Here is a 21001-nt window from a genome sequence, read left to right on the forward strand (position 1 = left end):
TAAACAGGACATCATTTGATTTGAAACAAGATGTAAGACGGACCTTGCTCCAAGAGCTTACAATCTAGAGGTAACCTGCATTATTATGGTTTTATATAGCGCCATCACATTCCGCAGCGTTGTAAAACAGACCCCCTGCTCAAAGAGCTTACAATCTAGAGGTAACCTGCATTGTAAAATACAAGCAATTCACTTTAAAATGTACAGAAATCAAATGATATGAAAAAGTCAGACCTTATAACGCGTTTATCGGAAGAGAAAACCCAACTTACGTCACGCGAGTGATATCCGGATTAATAATAGATTATGTCTGACGCTGGGGTTAGAATTCTGGAAAGACCATCGGAAGCAGCGTTTGTTGTTTTTGCGACGTGGTAAAAGTGAGCATTTTATTGGCCGTTTCGATATAAAACCGGTTTGTTTTTATAGAGCAGGAAGATGATTTTAAAGAGCCCTGAAAATACACCGACGAGGATTAAGAAGAACACCAAGCCTTTCATTGTTTTACGCGTTCGTCATGAACCCAAATCGTAGAAAATGTAGACATCGTGGTTTCCAAAACCCACCACAATGTTTAAAACCTCTTTTAAAACACCAGAATTTCACATTTATTCTAAAACCATGGTTTTAGACCCAATTTTCAGACGCTCGAGCAGCATTTCATCCTATGACACGTACGAGGTATACAACGCCTCGGATTCAGATTAGGACGCGGACAATCGCTGGAACGCGTGGAAACGCCAATCCTTTAGAGATTTGGTTTGGAAAGAAAGTCACAGAATACGTTTTTCAGCAACTCTTGGACACAAATTCTTTAAATATGTCGTCAGCTCTTGGACACGTCATTTTAGACATTGGGTTTTCCTTTAATCTGAATTTGCAGATAATACAATTTTGCGGCTCTTTGAAAAATGTACATTGCTGATTACTAAGGATTTGTTGAAATCACAATTTTCAAAATAAGGTAACATTCGGATTTGCTTGGATTGGTAAAAACACCAAATTTAGACACCAGTTAACCCCTTGGATTATTATACATAATAATTTCACATTTCTTCAAAAACCATGGATTAGAAAGCAGTTTTAGACACTATTTGGACACCATTTTTCCTATCACACGTACGACGTATAAAAGTCAGCACATGGTGTTTAGATTAGGACGTGAACAATCGTTTCAATCTATAGAAATGTCAATCTTTTAGACATTTGGTTGTGAAATACGTAATCACGTAATACAGGGCTTGACAAATTTGTTGTGAATCTAGGCGCCAGGTAAAAAAGTTAGGAGCCAGGATTTTTTTAAACTAACAGTTGGTTAGGAGTGATCTGATCATCATCAGCCCACTTACTAAACTCACAGCGTTTGACCTGGAAGCACCCTGGACTTTCAGGTCAGTGCTGTTTGTTTTTTTTTTTAAATACATTTTTTTCATTTTTTTAACTCTTTCGATGCTGATGTTCCATTGGAGCACAGCATTGACAGATATTTAGTTCCCACAAGCTTGTGGGGACAAATGTTAACCCCTGCAATGCCACGAATGTGTCATACACAATTGTGGCATTGAAGGGGTTAACGCTGCACTGTCGCTCTCATGGAGTGATCAGGCAGCAGGGGGGTGTTGGGGCTGGTCTCCACACTCATGGGGAGACCAAAGAACCCTCTCCCCTGTCCCTGAAGCTGCCTCTGGCAGCTGGGACTCAATTGCTGGTCTATGGACCAGCCATTGCAGGGGGAGTCTCTGATGACTGCTGTAGGCTTCCATACCTACAGGAGTCATCAAAGGGCTTGTGGGGGCTCGTTTTTGCTGTTGCTGGTCTGCCTGGGCTTCCAGGCAGACCACCAGCAGCAAAGCCCCCAAAACGGGAATTAACCCCTAAATGCCGCGATCGCGGCATTGAAGGGGTTAACGCTGCGCTGTCGCTCCCATGGAGCGATCAGGCAGCTGGGGGGTGTTGGGTGAGGTCCCCAGACTTGTGTGGGGACCCAATCAACACACAAACCCCTTCCCTGAGGCTGCCTGTGGCAGCTGAAAACACGAGTGCTGCTTTTCCAGCAACCGCGTTTTCAGCCTACAGGCTCACTCCGTGGGAGGGATCTCAGGCTCGGGGGCGGGCTCGGAGTGGCTGTGCTGTCTGCCTAGACTTCTGGGCAGACAGCAACAGCGCCCCCATGTGGTGACTCAGCCTCTTACATCAACAATTTTTTCTGGATGTAAGAGGCTGACAAAACCTAGGCGCCAGGACAAAATTCTCTGTCGCCATGGCGACCTGGCGCCTGGGATTTGTCGAGCCCTGACGTAATACATTTTTTATATGTTCTTCAACACAAGTTCTAGCTAGAAATCATCAAAACACACCAAACATTGAAAATGTAACATTTTAAAGCAGGAAATAGCATTTTGTCTAATACACGGTAAAAAAAATATCAAGTCCAGATTTTAGACAGGCATAAAATAATCACTGAAAATGCAGTTTTATAACATTGAGATTGGAAGAAATATGCTTATGAAAAAGATATTATATATAATATACAGCGTTATAAACACAGCTGACCCAAACATGCATTTATTCATCACTATTATTTGGGGATAAAAAGAAGAGTTTGAAGTAGAATTTTTTAAGCAAACAGAGAACAGAAAGCTAATTCAATTACAAACCCGATACAAAACAATTAAAATGAACGTGTAAATATGTGAATGATGTCATACTAATAGAAAAATACCCAATGCAAAACACACAAATAAAATGAACATGTAAATACTTGAATGATGTCATACTAATAGAAAAATACCCAATGCAAAACACACAAATAAAATGAACGTGTAAATATGTGAATGATGTCATACTAATAGAAAAATACCCAATGCAAAACACACAAATAAAATGAACGTGTAAATACTTGAATGATGTCATACTAATAGAAAAATACCCAATGCAAAACACACAAATAAAATGAACGTGTAAATACTTGAATGATGTCATACTAATAGAAAAATACCCAATGCAAAACACACAAATAAAATGAACATGAAATATGTGAACGATGTCATACTAGTAGAAAAGTACCCAATACAAAAAACACAAATAAAATGAACATGTAAATATTTGAATTATGTCATACTAATAGAAAAGTACCCAATGCAAAACACACAAATAAAATGAACATGAAATATGTGAATGATGTCATACTAATAGAAAAGTACCCAATACAAAAAAACACAAACAAAATGAACATGTAAATATGTGAATGATGTCATACTAATAGAAAAGTACCCAATGCAAAACACACAAATAAAATGAACATGTAAATATTTGAATGATGTCATACTAATAGAAAAGTACCCAATGCAAAACACACAAATAAAATGAACATGTAAATATTTTAATATTGTAAAAAATGTCATGAAAGCATAAACATTTAAATGATGTCATACTAATACAAAACACACAACATATAGCAAAAGCTTAGGAGTAGAATTATTGGGCCAGTTAAGTAACGGCAAACAGCGCAAACAATAACTGTGCGTATAAAATGTCCATACCTGGCCAAAGCCGCCCTTCTACAATTTTCTGCAGTCTGCGATACGGCTTCCGCTTACAATTTCCGTTACCTGCGGTGGGCAAAATATAAAAATCACTATTACGGAATGAGATGATTTACTTCTTCACGTATACAGTGTGATAATACAAAAATTCTACACAGAACGTCAAAAAGGAACGACCATCCGATTATTATAATAAACGTCCAATTCTTTAATTAGTGTCACAAAATATACGGAGAAAACAATAGGGAATGGTTCTCTCGGTGGAAGAACACAGTTTTTAAGGCAGCAGCATATGAGCCATTTGAATGTTTGTGGGAAACTATAGAATGACTTGGTCTTAATCACCCACAGTGACCCTCAAGCCTAGAAGTGTAAACATTTGACATGAACCCAGAAAATCTGAAAGCCTATACGCCGTGTTAACATGTGAAGTCCGTCTGTCAGCCAAACTAAAACGTCTCCTCCGCTCTGTGTGCCCTCTGGTGCCAGCCGCGAGCCAAAATAATAAGCGCCATAGACAGGTCACGTCATCAAATACAAACGCAAACACATACATGTCATCCAATACAAACACATACATGTCATCAGATACAAACACATACATGTCATCAGATATAAACACATACACGCCATCAGATACAAACACATACACGCCATCAGATACAAACACATACACGCCATCAGATACAAACACATACACGCCATCAGATACAAACACATACACGCCATCAGATACAAACACATACACGCCATCAGATACAAACACATACACGTCATCTAACATAACCACATACACGTCATGAAATATAAACACATACACGTCATCAGATCCAAACACATACATGTTATCTAACGTCCGCACAATCCCCAGAAATCACGCTGTCCTTGCGATAAAATGCTCGACTAGAAAATCTGAGCGCGGCCAACTTATTCCTGCCCAAAAATAAACCCTAAAGAAGGGCTCCAGAAACCACGGAGGGGGAACCATCGGGAATCCGGCACCGTATGTTTTCCTTGTGGTGAAGCAGGTGGTGGTACGAAGCACCCAGCGGGGTCAGGTAGCGCATGTTATATGACCCTGCGAGGTAGCTTCACGGCACTCGCTTAACCGCAACCCCACAGGAAAGCATAGGGTGCCGGATATAAGACCCCAAATAAACATCCTTTAACTTACTGCCAGGGGGCTAATCTATAAAAACATGATTCGGAGGGGGGCGGGGGCCGGACTCCTAAATATTTTGGACACACACATTCAGATTCCGGGGTATATACATATACATACGTGATATGCAGGGTAATAATAGCCCCGTTATCATCGCCTAAAGGGCTGAATTACGCCTTCTGCTGCTCTCAATGCTCCATCAAATAAAGGGGTTTTTGGTAAAATTACAAATTTGCCTTCAGAAATCATTCTCCTACTGACACCCAACACATCGAGCTTACGGAAACCACCGATAACTATATATATATATATATATATATATATATATATATATATAGTATATATATATATATATATATATACACACTAGGGCTGCAACTAACGATTATTTTCATAATCGATTAGTTGGCCGATTATTTTGTCGATTAATCGGATAAAAAAAATGAATGTCAATTTTTCATTTATTTAAAATAATTTAATAAACAAATGATGTTAAATACAAACAGCAGAATAAAAAAAAAAAAAACTTTGATAAAATGCATTTCTTGTCTTTATTTCCCAACCAGCCCCCCCCCCAATTTATGCACATTTGAGCCCAGGCTTGCCATGCTGCCTCCCAGACATGCCACGCCGCCTCCCAGACATGCCACGCCGCCTCCCAGACATGCCACGCCGCCTCCCAGACATGCCACGCCGCCTCCCAGACATGCCACGCTGCCTCCCACATATACCACTCCACTGTACCCCCACATATGCCACTCCACGCTGCCTCCCACATATACCACTCCACGCTGCCTCCCACATATGCCACTCCACGCTGCCTCCCACATATACCACACTGCCTCCCACATATACCACACTGCCTCCCACATATACCACACTGCCTCCCACATATACCACACTGCCTCCCACATATACCATTCCACGCTGCCTCCCACATATACCACTCCACGCTGCCTCCCACATATGCCACTCCACCCCCACATATGCCACTGTGCCTGATACGCCTTATACCCCCTGATACACCACTCCGTCCTCCCCAGACATGCCACACTGCCCTCCCCACATATGCCTTATATAATGTATATGCCTTATACCCCCAGATATGTCACTCCGTCCTCCCCAGATATGCCTTACACCCCCCAGATATCTCATAGTCCCCTCAGAGTCACAGACCCGTTCACAGCACACTGACACCATACTTTTATAAATAAGCACTGGGTTAATCTTCACGACCCCCAGGATTTAGATCACTTTAGTCTGCCCCCCCTTTATCTCTAACTGCACCTTAAGTTAACTTTATTAAATTAACCCTCAGTCCTCATCATTAAATTAACCCTAAACACCCCATTAACCATAACTACCCCTAAATTAACTCTAAATACCCCATCAAAACAACTACCCTAAATTAACCCTAAACACCCCATTAACCACAGCATCCCCTAAATTAACCCTAAAGACCCAGTCAACCACAGCATCCCCTAAATTAACCCTAAACACACCATTAACCACAGCATCCCCTAAATTAACCCTAAAGACCCAGTCAACCACAACAGCCCCTAAATTAACCCTAAACACACCATTAACCACAACTGCCTCAAATTAACCCCAAACACCCCATTAACCACAGCTGCTCCTAAATTAACCCTAAACACCCCATTAACCATAGCTGCCCCTAAATTAACCCTAAACACCCTATTAACCATAACTGCCCCTAAACACCCCATTAACCATAGCTGCCCCTAAACACCCCATTAACCATAACTGGCCCTAAATTAACCCTTAACACCCCATTAACCATAACTGCCCCTAAATTAACCCTCACCTCCCCTAACTTTCAGCAGCCCAAATATTAATTTTATACTTACAGTTAGATGAGTGTCACAGCCATGTGGTTCTGGCCTTCTGGGAGAAGGAAGGGGGCGGGGCCAGTTGTCACAGTGATTACAGGGAGGGACTGGTAAGTATGAGCTGCTGCTGTGAGTCAGACTAAACGGATTATGTAATGAGGGGTGTAGCGTGTCAATATGTCCCCGCCCCTACCATTCAAACTCCGGGAGCAATGCCCTGAGACTGACCCCACCCCGTTCAATCAACCTTCAGGGTGTAGTGTAGCATGTTGGTATAGTTCCTCCCCCTGGCCGTCACACTCAGGGGACGGTGCCGTGTGGCTCCTTCCGCTGTCAATCAGATTCTTTGGCAGAGCCGTGTGGGTGTCTCCGGAAGTGGTTGCTACGTGTAGGCCAGTGTAGCCGGAGTAGAAGCGGCGGCTCGAGCGGTAGAATCAGGGCCGGCCCTATAATGGGGCAGACTGGGGCAATTGCCCCAGGCGGCACTTTGCCGCCCCAAGCGCTTTTTTTTTTTTTTTTTTTTGAAGCGGAGGAGAGAGAGAGGGGCACCGAGTGGTTTTCGCTTACCCGCTCGGCGCCCCTCTCTCTCTCTCCTCTGCGGCGAGTCTCCCTGTTCGGTCCCGGTGCCGGCTTGTAATGCAGAGCGCCGGAAGTGACGTCAATTTCCGGCGCTCAGCATTACAAGCCGGCACCGTGGCAGAGCAGGGAGACTCGCCGCAGGACTGTTTAAAGGTAAGTACCGGGGGGGGATCGTAGATTATGGCGTCGGCGAAGTTTAAAATGCCGCCCCCCCCCCGGCGTCGGCGGGGGGGGGCGGCGTTTTAAACTTCGCCCCAGGCGGCGTTAAGTCTTCGGCCGGCCCTGGGTAGAATGAACCCCGAGCCGGACTTGTCGCCTCTCCCCTCAAACACAATGCGGGTTCTGAATGACAAGATGTACGAAATGCGGAAAGTGGCGGCCGGCCAGCGGCCAAATGTGGGGGGAACCTAAGAGAGGCTGAGCTGAAGGGGGAAATACCTCAGGGGGGAAAGGACGAGGCGTGAGACCAAAGGGCTTCCCAACTGGAGGAGGGGGAAGGATTGGGGGCAGATAGTTGGCTGTGGATGGCTGTGTATCTGCCTCCTCTAGGTGTCTCTTTCTCTGCCTCCTCTAGGTGTCTCTCTCTCTCTGCCTCCTCTAGGTGTCTCTCTCTCTCTCTCTCTCTCTGCCTCCTCTAGGTGTCTCTCTCTCTGCCTCCTCTAGGTGTCTCTCTCTCTGCCTCCTCTAGGTGTCTCTCTCTCTGCCTCCTCTAGGTGTCTCTCTGCCTCCTCTAGGTGTCTCTCTCTCTCTCTCTCTGCCTCCTCTAGGTGTCTCTCTCTCTCTCTCTCTCTGCCTCCTCTAGGTGTCTCTCTCTGCCTCCTCTAGGTGTCTCTCTCTGCCTCCTCTAGGTGTCTCTCTCTGCCTCCTCTAGGTGTCTCTCTCTGCCTCCTCTAGGTGTCTCTCTCTGCCTCCTCTAGGTGTCTCTCTCTCTCTGCCTCCTCTAGGTGTCTCTCTCTCTCTGCCTCCTCTAGGTGTCTCTCTCTCTGCCTCCTCTAGGTGTCTCTCTCTCTCTGCCTCCTCTAGGTGTCTCTCTCTCTGCCTCCTCTAGGTGTCTCTCTCTCTCTCTCTGCCTCCTCTAGGTGTCTCTCTCTCTCTCTGCCTCCTCTAGGTGTCTCTCTCTCTCTGCCTCCTCTAGGTGTCTCTCTCTCTCTCTGCCTCCTCTAGGTGTCTCTCTCTCTCTCTGCCTCCTCTAGGTGTCTCTCTCTCTCTCTCTGCCTCTGCCTCCTCTAGGTGTCTCTCTCTCTCTCTGCCTCCTCTAGGTGTCTCTCTCTCTCTCTCTCTCTGCCTCCTCTAGGTGTCTCTCTCTCTCTCTGCCTCCTCTAGGTGTCTCTCTCTCTCTCTCTGCCTCCTCTAGGTGTCTCTCTCTCTGCCTCCTCTAGGTGTCTCTCTCTCTGCCTCCTCTAGGTGTCTCTCTCTCTCTGCCTCCTCTAGGTGTCTCTCTCTCTCTCTCTGCCTCCTCTAGGTGTCTCTCTCTCTCTCTGCCTCCTCTAGGTGTCTCTCTCTCTCTCTGCCTCCTCTAGGTGTCTCTCTCTCTGCCTCCTCTAGGTGTCTCTCTCTCTCTGCCTCCTCTAGGTGTCTCTCTCTCTGCCTCCTCTAGGTGTCTCTCTCTCTCTCTGCCTCCTCTAGGTGTCTCTCTCTCTCTCTCTGCCTCCTCTAGGTGTCTCTCTCTCTGCCTCCTCTAGGTGTCTCTCTCTCTGCCTCCTCTAGGTGTCTCTCTCTCTCTCTCTGCCTCCTCTAGGTGTCTCTCTCTCTCTCTGCCTCCTCTAGGTGTCTCTCTCTCTCTCTCTCTGCCTCCTCTAGGTGTCTCTCTCTGCCTCCTCTAGATGTCTCTCTCTGCCTCCTCTAGATGTCTCTCTCTCTCTCTGCCTCCTCTAGGTGTCTCTCTCTCTCTCTCTCTGCCTCCTCTAGGTCTCTCTCTCTCTCTCTCTCTCTCTGCCTCCTCTAGGTCTCTCTCTCTCTCTCTCTCTCTCTCTCTCTCTCTGCCTCCTCTAGGTGTCTCTCTCTCTGCCTCCTCTAGGTGTCTCTCTCTCTCTGCCTCCTCTAGGTGTCTCTCTCTCTCTCTCTGCCTCCTCTAGGTGTCTCTCTCTCTCTGCCTCCTCTAGGTGTCTCTCTCTCTCTCTCTCTGCCTCCTCTAGGTGTCTCTCTCTCTCTCTGCCTCCTCTAGGTGTCTCTCTCTGCCTCCCTCTCTCTGCTTCCTCTAGGTCTCTCTCTCTCTCTGCCTCCTCTAGGGGTGTCTCTCTCTCTGCCTCTGCCTCCTCTAGGTGTCTCTCTCTCTCTCTCTGCCTCCTCTAGGGGTGTCTCTCTCTCTGCCTCTGCCTCCTCTAGGTGTCTCTCTCTCTGCCTCTGCCTCCTCTAGGTGTCTCTCTCTCTCTGCCTCCTCTAGGTGTCTCTCTCTCTCTCTCTCTACCTCCTCTAGGTGTCTCTCTCTCTCTCTGCCTCCTCTAGGTGTCTCTCTCTCTCTCTGCCTCCTCTAGGTGTCTCTCTCTGCCTCCTCTAGGTGTCTCTCTCTCTCTGCCTCCTCTAGGTGTCTCTCTCTCTCTCTGCCTCCTCTAGGTGTCTCTCTCTCTCTCTCTCTGCCTCCTCTAGGTCTCTCTCTCTCTCTGCCTCCTCTAGGTGTCTCTCTCTCAGCCTCCTCCAGGTGTCTCTCTCTCTCTCTCTCTCTGCCTCCTCTAGGTGTCTCTCTCTCTCTCTCTCTGCCTCCTCTAGGTGTCTCTCTCTCTCTGCCTCCTCTAGGTGTCTCTCTCTGCCTCCTCTAGGTGTCTCTCTCTCTCTCTCTCTGCCTCCTCTAGGTGTCTCTCTCTCTCTCTCTCTGCCTCCTCTAGGTGTCTCTCTCTCTCTCTGCCTCCTCTAGGTGTCTCTCTCTCTCTCTGCCTCCTCTAGGTGTCTCTCTCTCTCTCTGCCTCCTCTAGGTGTCTCTCTCTCTCTCTGCCTCCTCTAGGTGTCTCTCTCTCTCTCTGCCTCCTCTAGGTGTCTCTCTCTCTGCCTTCTCTAGATGTCTCTCTCTGCCTCCTGTAGGTGTCTCTCTCTCTCTGCCTCCTCTAGGTGTCTCTCTCTCTCTCTCTGCCTCCTCTAGGTGTCTCTCTCTGCCTCCTCTAGATGTCTCTCTCTGCCTCCTCTAGGTGTCTCTCTCTCTCTCTCTGCCTCCTCTAGGTGTCTCTCTCTCTCTGCCTCCTCTAGGTGTGTCTCTCTCTCTCCTCTAGGTGTCTCTCTCTCTGCCTCCTCTAGGTGTCTCTCTCTCTCTGCCTCCTCTAGGTGTCTCTCTCTCTCTCTCTCTGCCTCCTCTAGGTGTCTCTCTCTCTCTCTGCCTCCTCTAGGTGTCTCTCTCTCTCTCTCTCTCTGCCTCCTCTAGGTGTCTCTCTCTCTCTCTCTGCCTCCTCTAGGTGTCTCTCTCTCTCTCTCTCTCTCTGCCTCCTCTAGGTGAAGGTGAAGTAAAAAACGTTTGAAGAAACCAGCCTCGGTCACCATGGAGATGGAGGATGAAAAGCTAGCAAAAACTAATAAAATGAATTTTAAAAAAAAATGAAGATGGTCTGTATAGTTAAAGTTTTAGCGGGTCTGGCACAATATGTACGTGGGAAACAACCGAGTCAAGCTGCTTGGTGGTGTAATGTGTAGGTGCAATACCTAAGAAACAAACACTGTAATGTTATATTTTCTACATTAATTATATTTGCATCGGAGACAAAAAACTAGGTGCTCTACCTCCTGGTTCTAAGTCCCATTCATCCTGACCCACACCACTGTTCATACTCATACTCATGTTCACACAGCAACCACTCGCCAGGACTAATGGAGATTAGAACCAGGGACCACCTACATGGCAGGCACAGCGCCTAGCATTGAGCTGCAAGAACAGCAACCTGAACAATCTCGTCCGTGATAGATATCCTCAAATCTGCAGTTCTAAAACACGCACAGCCCCTATAGTGCTACATACCGACACGGGGTTAGGCGCCTAACCTCTACGCCACGAGATAGACAGATGGAGTTCTTCACCATGGTTATTTAATGCCTGTTCCTGACTCACATATACGCAGCAGCAGGCATTATATATCTATGGGGAGAGAAAGCAACCAGCTCTCTATTGGCCTAATGGGTAGTCGCGTGACTTGCCACGCGAAGCGCTGCTGGTTTGATCCTGGGTGACTCTCTAGTAAGTGTTATAGCGGCTGTGCGTACCTTTAATGTCTTTACGAGATAACATACACTAAACTATTTTTATGGAAAAGCAGCAACGCTTACAAGTCACCAAAGAGGTAGTTATGTGCCTCCAAGTGCTGAGGCGAGCGCACTCAACTAGAGACTCCACACAGGAGAGACATACAGTGCGGAAAAGGTCAGCCTCGGATTTGGTACAATGGGGTAAACTGCTCATAAGCCATAAACAAACGGTGAGGAGGGCCCTGTGCACAAGAGCTGACAATCTAGAAGGAGGTGAGGGGATATTACACAAGAGTACAAATATTTAGGGTGCACGAGTGTATGAGTAAATACCGATGACGTAAAGATCACCGACCGCAGGCACAGAGCGAGGGGTGAGAGCCTCATCAGCTTACAGGTGGGACTGAAAGCCAAAGGATGAGAGGAGTTTGCCAAGAGAGGCCATGTAAGGGGGGAAGGGGCCCTAGAACTGAGCCTTGGGGCCCCCGACTGAAGGGGAGATCAGAGAGAGGGGAGGAGAACCAGGAGAGAGCAGAGTTCCCAAAGAGCGTTTTAGGAAGAGCCATCACAGCAGCGGGGAGAGTGCCATTCAGATACGAGCCACGTTTTAGAGACCACGCGGGATTCACCAGGCTGTGGCAGCTCTGCAGCTCTCTGTCGCCGTCACTCTGCGTCGTCTCTCCTGCTCCTCCTCGCTGCGGCCGCTCCAACGCTCTCTTGTGCATCTAGTTAGGGAGGGATGAAGACAGTGAGAGGGAATGGAATGGTTTTGGCGTGCCACATCTCCTTTCTTTCAAATCACCCCAAAATCCAGCCGATAAATGACATCACGGCGGAAGGTAATGGAGAGAGATTTTATTGTGAAAACGTGCATTTACCTTCTCGACATGAAAAGATCCCATAATCCGGCTATTATTCATACAGTATCAGCTAGAACTCGCTGGCTTATGGCTCCAAGCATTACATCACAGCGCAGAAACATGTCCTCAAAATGGCATCACCACGTGTACTCACCAAACGCTTACTCAGCAATAATGAAGCCAAAAATGGCCTGTACTAGTCCGTTCTAATGTTACTAGTAACGGCAATTAATAAAGACACGACATTTCCAGATTATCCCGATATTATTACTAGACGGAAATATTGGCAATATTCACACACACTAAATTCTCCGCTAAATACCACGCTCGGCGTTGCCGTGGTTTCAGGTTATCAGCTACCGACTCATAAGCCATCGTGCTATATATCCCAAAACGGGATGAAAAGAATTAGATTCACCAAAACATTGTGATCCACTAGGAAACAACGTAAAATATGAAGAATATTTTACACACACGCACCTGCAACATTGTGATGTCACTCACACAACACTCCTCCCTCCTGTTGTCATGTTGATTTTGTTACATGCACTCAGCATCTTCTTAAGGGTACCACTCACTGCCCTTCACTCCCACTTCACACGAAGACGCCAAATGATAAATCACAGTCACACCATTAAAGCTGACATGTAATTACATAGTATGTCCACAGGACGGCGCCAAAGTATAACAAATTCCAACTTAATATTGTAAATGGTACCGTCATGCGCACAAGTGACCAGCAGGGGTCAGCATTTTCATGACATACAGTTATATAAGATATACGGTATTTGGGCCTTGCTGCCCTCTGGTGGGGATGGTTGATCATTGCACCGAGAGAAGCTGCTGGTAAATGAAATAAATAGTGAGTGTTCATGCAGCATACAGATTATGGAAATAATGACGTCACGGGGTAAATCAGAACCCAATAAATATCAATGTATTCATAGGTTATCATGCAGTATATGGTGTAATATCATCTCTGACATGTACTTCACTCACGCTCAGTCCACATGATGATGCCAAAGGATAAAAAATCCTAACTATTGTGAACTCTCCGATTGTTTTTTTTCTTAGTGCATTTACCATCTCGCATTGTGATTTGTCCATCAACGTGTAAATCTCAATAAAAATTTCATGTTCATGGCGAGCGCGGGCGAGACCGGCGGCCGAGTATCCCCCACGCTCGGCCGCCAGTCTCCCCCGCGCTCGGCCGCCATTCTGAGGGAGTTTGCCAGAGAGGGAAGTGTCAATGTGTGTAACCATTGCATTGTGTATTATTTATGTGTTATCAGTATTTGGAGTCGTGTGATCTCCTTGAGTCGGACTCTGTGCTTCTACCACCTTTGGAGACAGAACTGTTATCGCTCCTGATTGCTTGCGGTTACACACATTAACACTTCCCTCTCTGGCAAACTACTTTGAAATTCATTTAATATGCATTCTCGTACCTAAAGGAAGAAGGAAAAAACTCTGCAGGCTTCCCATTACTTATATATATCTTACAGAGCTGACTCCTATATTGAACTATAAATTTAAAGTTAGGTCAGAGGTTTAAATGCAATTTAAGAACGTTTTACCTCACTGCCTGAGTGGTAGATAAATGGTACAGCCTCCCAGCAGAAGTGGTAGAGGCTAATTTACACATGCATGCAAATACCGTATGTATACCGCTCCTGAAGCCTGTTTTATTATTTAAGCGGTTCCGGTGCCGCCGGTATTTATCCTGCAGCCCCTTCATGCGGCTATAGCTTGTAATAATATTTGGCGTTCATTGTATTAGTAAAGCTGCTATGGCGTTGTCATTTGTTATCCTATAGCGCCCTCGTGTGGACATACTCTGTGATTGCACCCCATTTTTAAAGCGCTGCTGCACAGGGTGTAGATTTAGTGTAATCTGTGTCTAGGATGGCTTCATTTAATGAGCAGCAATGTCCTGCATATGTTTATTTAGCTGTAATATTATTACCTCACATACCTGACAAGCGAAATAAAATGAGTAAGCCACATATATATCATCTTGGAACACACAGCTACGATCCGCCACGTCAAAACAACCAGATCCCGTCAGCCATCTTGGAACACCTAGTTCCGATCCGCCATATTAGAACACCGAGATCCCGTCGGCCATCTTGGAACATCTAGTTGCGATCCGCCATCTTAGAACACCCTGGTCCCGTCGGCCATCTTGGAACACCTAGTTGCTGTTACAGGGTCACCGTACCCAAGGCTGGGTCCCCCTGTTTGAGGGCTGAGGAATCACCAGTCAGTCCCTCATACGGATAGCACTCAGCTATCCACGGATCATCCAGACCACCATTCGTAGTAAACCAAGAAGAACTCTTTATTGCACAACAAACCAAATTTATATAGATCCTTAATTCAATGAACACAAAACCCAGCCCCCAATCCCATCAGCCACATCCCATCACAAATCCCATCAGTATACAAGGGATGTATCAGGTGAGGGGATTACAGAATACAATGGGTTCCCCCACCTGTGTTATCCCCCCTGTAGTGCGGGTGCCGTCTGGGCAGTCAGGGCTGTGCTGGCTGATTAAGAGCCCCAGCCAGATTATAGGATCATCTCTTTGAAGGCTGGGGCTGAATCCACATCAGTCTCTGGGCCGGTTACACACTAAACACAATATAATATATTACCGGGTCACAGTATACAGAACCGGACACAAAAGTGCTCTGTGACCCGGCTAAACTTCATATGACATATGAGCCAGCTAGCCTGGCCCTGTCACAGTTGCGATCCGCCATCTTAGAACACCCTGATCCCGTCGGCCATCTTGGAACACCGAGATCCCGTCGGCCATCTTGTAACATCTAGTTGAGTCTGGGGAGACTGGCACAAGGCAGCAGAGTCTGTGGAGACTGGCAGATCGCAGGGGACTCTGAAGAGACCGGCAGAAGTTAGTGGAGTGTAGGGAGACTGAGACGGTAGCGGAGAAGGGCCAATGGCACTGGAGTCTGAAGAGGCTGGCAAAAGGCAGCAGAGCGTAGGGGGCTGTCAAACGGCAGAGACTCCTGGAAAACTGTCAGCGGAGACGAGCAAATGGCAGAGGAGTCTGAGGAGACGGCAGCAGAGACTGAGAGACGGCAGCAGGGACTGGGAGACGGCAGCAGGGACTGGGAGACGGCAGCAGGGACTGGGAGACGGCAGCAGGGACTGGGAGACGGCAGCAGGGACTGGGAGACGGCAGCAGAGACTGGGAGACGGCAGCAGAGACTGGGAGACGGCAGCAGGGACTGGGAGACGGCAGCAGGGACTGGGAGACGGCAGCAGGGACTGGGAGACGGCAGCAGGGACTGGGAGACGGCAGCAGGGACTGGGAGACGGCAGGAGGGACTGGGAGAGGGCAGCAGAGACTGGAAGACGGCAGCAGAGACTGGGAGACGGCAGCAGAGACTGGGAGACGGCAGCAGAGACTGGGAGACTGGCTGACAGCTTAGAAGAACAGGAAATGGTAGTGGAGTCAGAGAAGACAGGAGTTGAGTCTGGGGAGACTGGCACAAGGCAGCAGAGTCTGGGGAGACTGGCAGATCGTAGGGGACTCTGAAGAGACCAGCAGAAGTTAGTGGAGCGTAGGGGGCTGTCAAACGGCAGCGACTCCTGGGAAACTGTTAGGCGTCAGCGGAGACGAGCAAATGGCAGAGAAGTCTGGGGAGACGGCAGCAGGGCCTGGGAGACGGCAGCAGGGCCTGGGAGACTGGCTGACAGCTGAGAAGACCGGGAAATGGTAGTGGAGTCAGAGAAGACAGTAGTTGAGTCTGGGGAGACTGGCACAAGGCAGCAGAGACTGTGGAGACTGGCAGATCGCAGGGGACTCTGAAGAGACCGGCAGAAGTTAGTGGAGTGTAGGGAGACTGAGACGGTAGCGGAGAAGGGCCAATGGCACTGGAGTCTGAAGAGGCTGGCAAAAGGCAGCAGAGCGTAGGGGGCTGTCAAACGGCAGAGACTCCTGGAAAACTGTCAGCGGAGACGAGCAAATGGCAGAGAAGTCTGGGGAGACGGCAGCAAAGAAGTCTGGGGAGACGGCAGCAGGGACTGGGAGACGGCAGCAGGGACTGAGAGACGGCAGCAGGGACTGGGAGACGGCAGCAGGGACAGCAGAGCATTAGAGTAGAGAAATAGCTCTTAGATTACGAGACCTCGGGAAAGCAAACATGCCATGTCTGATTGATGTCGCGCTCAGTCGGTTCTGCTTTTTGTCCACAGGGTGGCAGCATATCACACATACAGCCTGCAGTGCAGACTTTCTGTGTAGAAAACGTGAGAAAAACCAGTATAGGGAATAGGATAGTGAATGGTAGGAATAATCAACCTTATTGACTTTCCTTGTGTATCTGGAACCACAGCTGCAACCCTTAAGCAACACTCTCCGGGTGTTGAAGTAATACAGCAAAAAGTCCACTAGGGGGCGCTCGTGTGTTCCATTCAATGAAAAATAAAACAGAGAAAAAAAAAAAAAAAAAAATATATAGTGTAGGAGTAAAACAGTGTGTAATGCCCTGCGTATCGCAGATTTCCCACTCACAGTGTGTTGATGGGGTTCAGTGCGTCGTAGAGATGGCCTTGAGGTCCATATACAGGGATATATACCGAGGAAACAAACCAGAAAAGAATCCAATAGTGTATTATGTATATAGCGCTAAATACGCAACAAGTGGAGATATACTTACACTTAAATAAGTGTCAAGATGCCCGTAATTTCTGGCGATGATCTGGTCACATCCGTGTATTCTTCTGGTTTGAGGGGTCCAATAGTTGGATACCAATGTGTGTGTGGTGTATAGAAACCACCACTATCCACATAGAAGGTATGTAAAGAGAAATATTTATTCTTAATTAGCAGCCAGCTGGATCCATCTCAGCTGCAGCTTTAAAAAGTTTTTTTAAAATAACATAAAAAGTACTGGTACAAATAAAAATACTGATACAAATAAAGAATATATCATAAAAGTCTTTAAAAAAGTCACTCTACGCGTTTCGCCGTGTGCGGCTTCATCAGGAGTATTTTCTTCTCGTATGTGGAGGTCTTTTTAAATGTGCAGAACCATCTGTTGTGGCGTCTGACGTCAGTCCAGTAATTGCTTCCGGATTCCATTCATTTGTCTGCCTGTGGAGGTCACTGTCTTCAGCATAACAGATGTCTGCCTGTAGAGGTCACTGTCTTCAGCATAACAGATGTCCCGGTTGGAAGTTTCGTTTCACCATAAAATTAAGGTAAGTGAAAATAATGTTTGTCTCAATCATACTAATAGATTTTTTCGTTCTTTTAGGTTAGAAGGTCAGGGCAGATTTATCAGAACAAGAAGTGAAACGGAAAGAGCCGTCACCGTGTAGAATGTGCATTCTCCCTGGCCTGCTTGCCGGTGTATAGATCAGAGACGGGGGGAGGGGGGGAGGAGAGGGGAGGGGGACACGGGTCTCTGCAAGAATGTCTGACACCATTTATGGCTTCCAGGGGACGTGGGCAGAAGAACTCTTTAAGGGGTTACAGCCAGAGTACTGGATGTGCAAATATAAATCCTATCGGCAGTGCAAAAATGGAACAGCTTGAGGTGCTGCTGATAAGGTGAATCATGTGGATCATAAAATTTTTTGTAGATAAATAGAAAATCAAGTAAAATAAGGTTAAATAGGAATGAAATGAATATCTTATTGTATAATCATTCAAATCATGTTGGTGGGAAAATCTTTTCAATGAGTGTAAAAAATGGAATAATGCAAATAAATGAATAGCTGATTCTATTGTTATGTTATAGTATGATCTATATTCTGTGAATACATCCCTGATGAACGTTAATAAAACCAATAAATAAAATACTCTTTGAAGAGGTTCGTGATTATTTGTATGTTGTGATGTATGGGGGGGGGGGAAATAAAAAAAAATAAAAAAAATAAAAAATAATGATAATAAATAAATGAATAAAAAACGTCTAAATGTGAGCTAGGATATCTAACTCCATATTTAATCCCCCATTTTTGAAGGTTTTTAATTGAAATATCCACTCTGTCTCTTTTTTAATGAGGTTCTCCGTTGTATTGCCTCCCCTCCAATTCTTGGGCACCCAGGCTATACCTATGATTTTAAATGTGTCCTGTGAAAAAAGAGGGCAAGCATTACAGTGTCTTGGGACACTGTGTTTGAGATTTTTATTTCTGATGTTGCCCAGATGTTCTAAAATTCTCTCTTTTAGTGGTCTTGTTGTCATTCCCACGTACTGCAAGCCACAGCCGCACTGGAGCAAATATATGACATTTTTGGTGGAACAATTGATAAAGTGTTTGACGGTATACGTTAAACCTGTTTTGTGTCCGGTAAAGTGTTCGGTCTTTCTGGGTAGTGGGCCACACATTTTACAGTGGCCACATTTATGGAAACCGTTAGGTTTGGCCCCTAGAAACGTATATGAAGATGTATCTGGCTTTGGTTTAGAGAGTACACTGGGTGCAAGCATGGTTTTTAGGGAACCTGTTTTCTTAAAGATAATTTGTGGCTTATCTGGTAAGACTGTCCCCAAAATCTCATCATTTTTTAATACATGCCAATGTTTATTAAATATTCTTTTTATCTGATTGGCGTGGGTATTATATTTTGTGAAAAATGAAAAGCTATAATCTTTTTTTATTAAGTCTGGTTTCTTGTTTTTGGGGTCAAGGAGGTGACGGCAGCAGGGACAGCAGAGCATTAGAGTAGAGAAATAGCTCTTAGATTACGAGACCTCGGGAAAGCAAACATGCCATGTCTGATTGATGTCGCGCTCAGTCGGTTCTGCTTTTTGTCCACAGGGTGGCAGCATATCACACATACAGCCTGCAGTGCAGACTTTCTGCCAGCAGATGGCAGACATTTTTTTGAGCATTACCTTGAATACTGCATCTGCGTGTGATTTTTTAGTTGATCTGTACCTCCAATGCTGTGTTTCCTTGGGATATTTATTTACTTTATACCTGCAAATACACGGTGGAAGAAAAGAGAGATGCGTCACTGTGATGGAGGGGACAGAAGAACTCAGGGGGATTGCACAGGTAGCCTGAACACTTAAAAGCCAGTCCGTGTGACACCTGAAGCTGCCATTCTCCCGTGACCGTGACCAGCAATGACAGTAACAGAGTGTAAGAGACAGCAGCAGAGTGTAAGAGAGTGTAACATAGTGTAACAGAGTGTAAGAGACAGTAGCAGAGTGTAATTGACAGTAACAGAGTGTAAGAGAGTGTTATAGACAGTAGCAGAGTGTAAGAGACAATAGCAGAGTGTAAGAGACAGTAGCAGAGTGTAAGAGACAGTAACAGAGTGTAAGAGACGGTAGCAGAGTGTAAGAGACAGTAGCAGAGTAAAAGAGACAGTAGTAGAGTGTAGTAGAGTGTAAGAGAGTGTCACATGGCATATACCGTCCCCTAGGATCACATAGTCTTGAATGATCTCAGTATACTGTGAACGTCTTTGGGGATCTCTTCGCGTAGACATTGTAAACCTGTGTAACAGAGTATAGGAGACAGTAACAGAGTGTAAGAGACAGTTACAGAGTGTAAGAGAGTGTAACAGAGTGTAAGAGACAGTAACAGAGTGTAAGAGACAGCAGCAGAGTGTAAGAGAGTGTAAGAGACAGTAGCAGAGTGTAATAGACAGTAACAGAGTATAAGAGAGTGTTATAGACAGTAGCAGAGTGTAAGAGACAATAGCAGAGTGTAAGAGACAGTAACAGAGTGTAAGAGACAGTAACAGAGTGTAAGAGAGTGTTATAGACAGTAGCAGAGTGTAAGAGACAAAAGCAGAGTGTAAGAGACAGTAGCAGAGTGTAATAGACTGTAGCAGAGTGTAACAGTGTAAGAGAGTGTAATAGACAGTAGCAGAGTGTAAGAGAGTGTTATAGACAGTAGCAGAGTGTAAGAGACAGTAACAGAGTGTAAGAGACAGTAACAGAGTGTAAGAGATAGTAACAGAGTGAAAGAGACAGTAGCAGAGTGAAAGAAACAGTAGTAGAGTGTAAGAGAGTGTCACATGGCATATACCGTCCTCTAGGATCACATAGTCCCGAATGATCTCAGTATACTGTGATCGTCTGTGGGGATCTCTTCGCGTAGACATCGTAAACCTGTGTAAGAGACAGTAGCAGAGAGTAAGAGATGGTAACAGAGTATTTGAGACAGTAGCAGAGTGTAAGAGAGTGTAACAGAGTATAGGAGACAGTAACAGAGTGTAAGAGAATGTAAGAGACAGTAACAGAGTGTAAGAAAGTGTAACAGGGTGTAAGAGACAGTAACAGAGTGTAAGAGGGTGTAAGAGACAGTAGCAGAGTGTAAGAGAGTGTAAGAGACAGTAACCGAGTGTAAGAGACAGTAACAGAGTATATGAGACAGCAGCAGAGTGTAAGAGAGTGTAACAGAGTATAGGAGACAGTAACAGAGTATAGGAGACAGTAACAGAGTGTAAGAGACAGTAGCAGAGTGTAAGAGACAGTAGCAGAGTGTAAGAGAGAGTAGCAGAGTGTAAGAGAGTGTAAGAGACAGTAACAGCGTGTAAGAGAGTGTAACAGCATGTAAGAGAGTGTAACAGAGTGTAAGAGAGTGTAAGAGACAGTCACAGAGTGTAGGAGAGTGTAAGAGACAGTAACAGAGTGTAAGAGACAGTAACAGAGTGTAATAGACAGTAACAGAGTGTAATAGACAGTAACAGAGTGTAAGATAGTGTTATAGACAGTAGCAGAGTGTAATAGACTGTAGCAGAGTGTAACAGAGTGTAAGAGAGTGTAAGAGACAGTAGCAGAGTGTAATAGACAGTAACAGAGTGTAAGAGAGTGTTAGACAGTAGCAGAGTGTAAGAGACAATA

The sequence above is a fragment of the Sceloporus occidentalis genome, unplaced genomic scaffold (assembly GCF_023333645.1).
Source record: "Sceloporus occidentalis isolate IW3139 unplaced genomic scaffold, rSceOcc1.0.p SCAF_29, whole genome shotgun sequence".
Taxonomy (NCBI): Eukaryota; Metazoa; Chordata; class Lepidosauria; order Squamata; family Phrynosomatidae; genus Sceloporus; species Sceloporus occidentalis.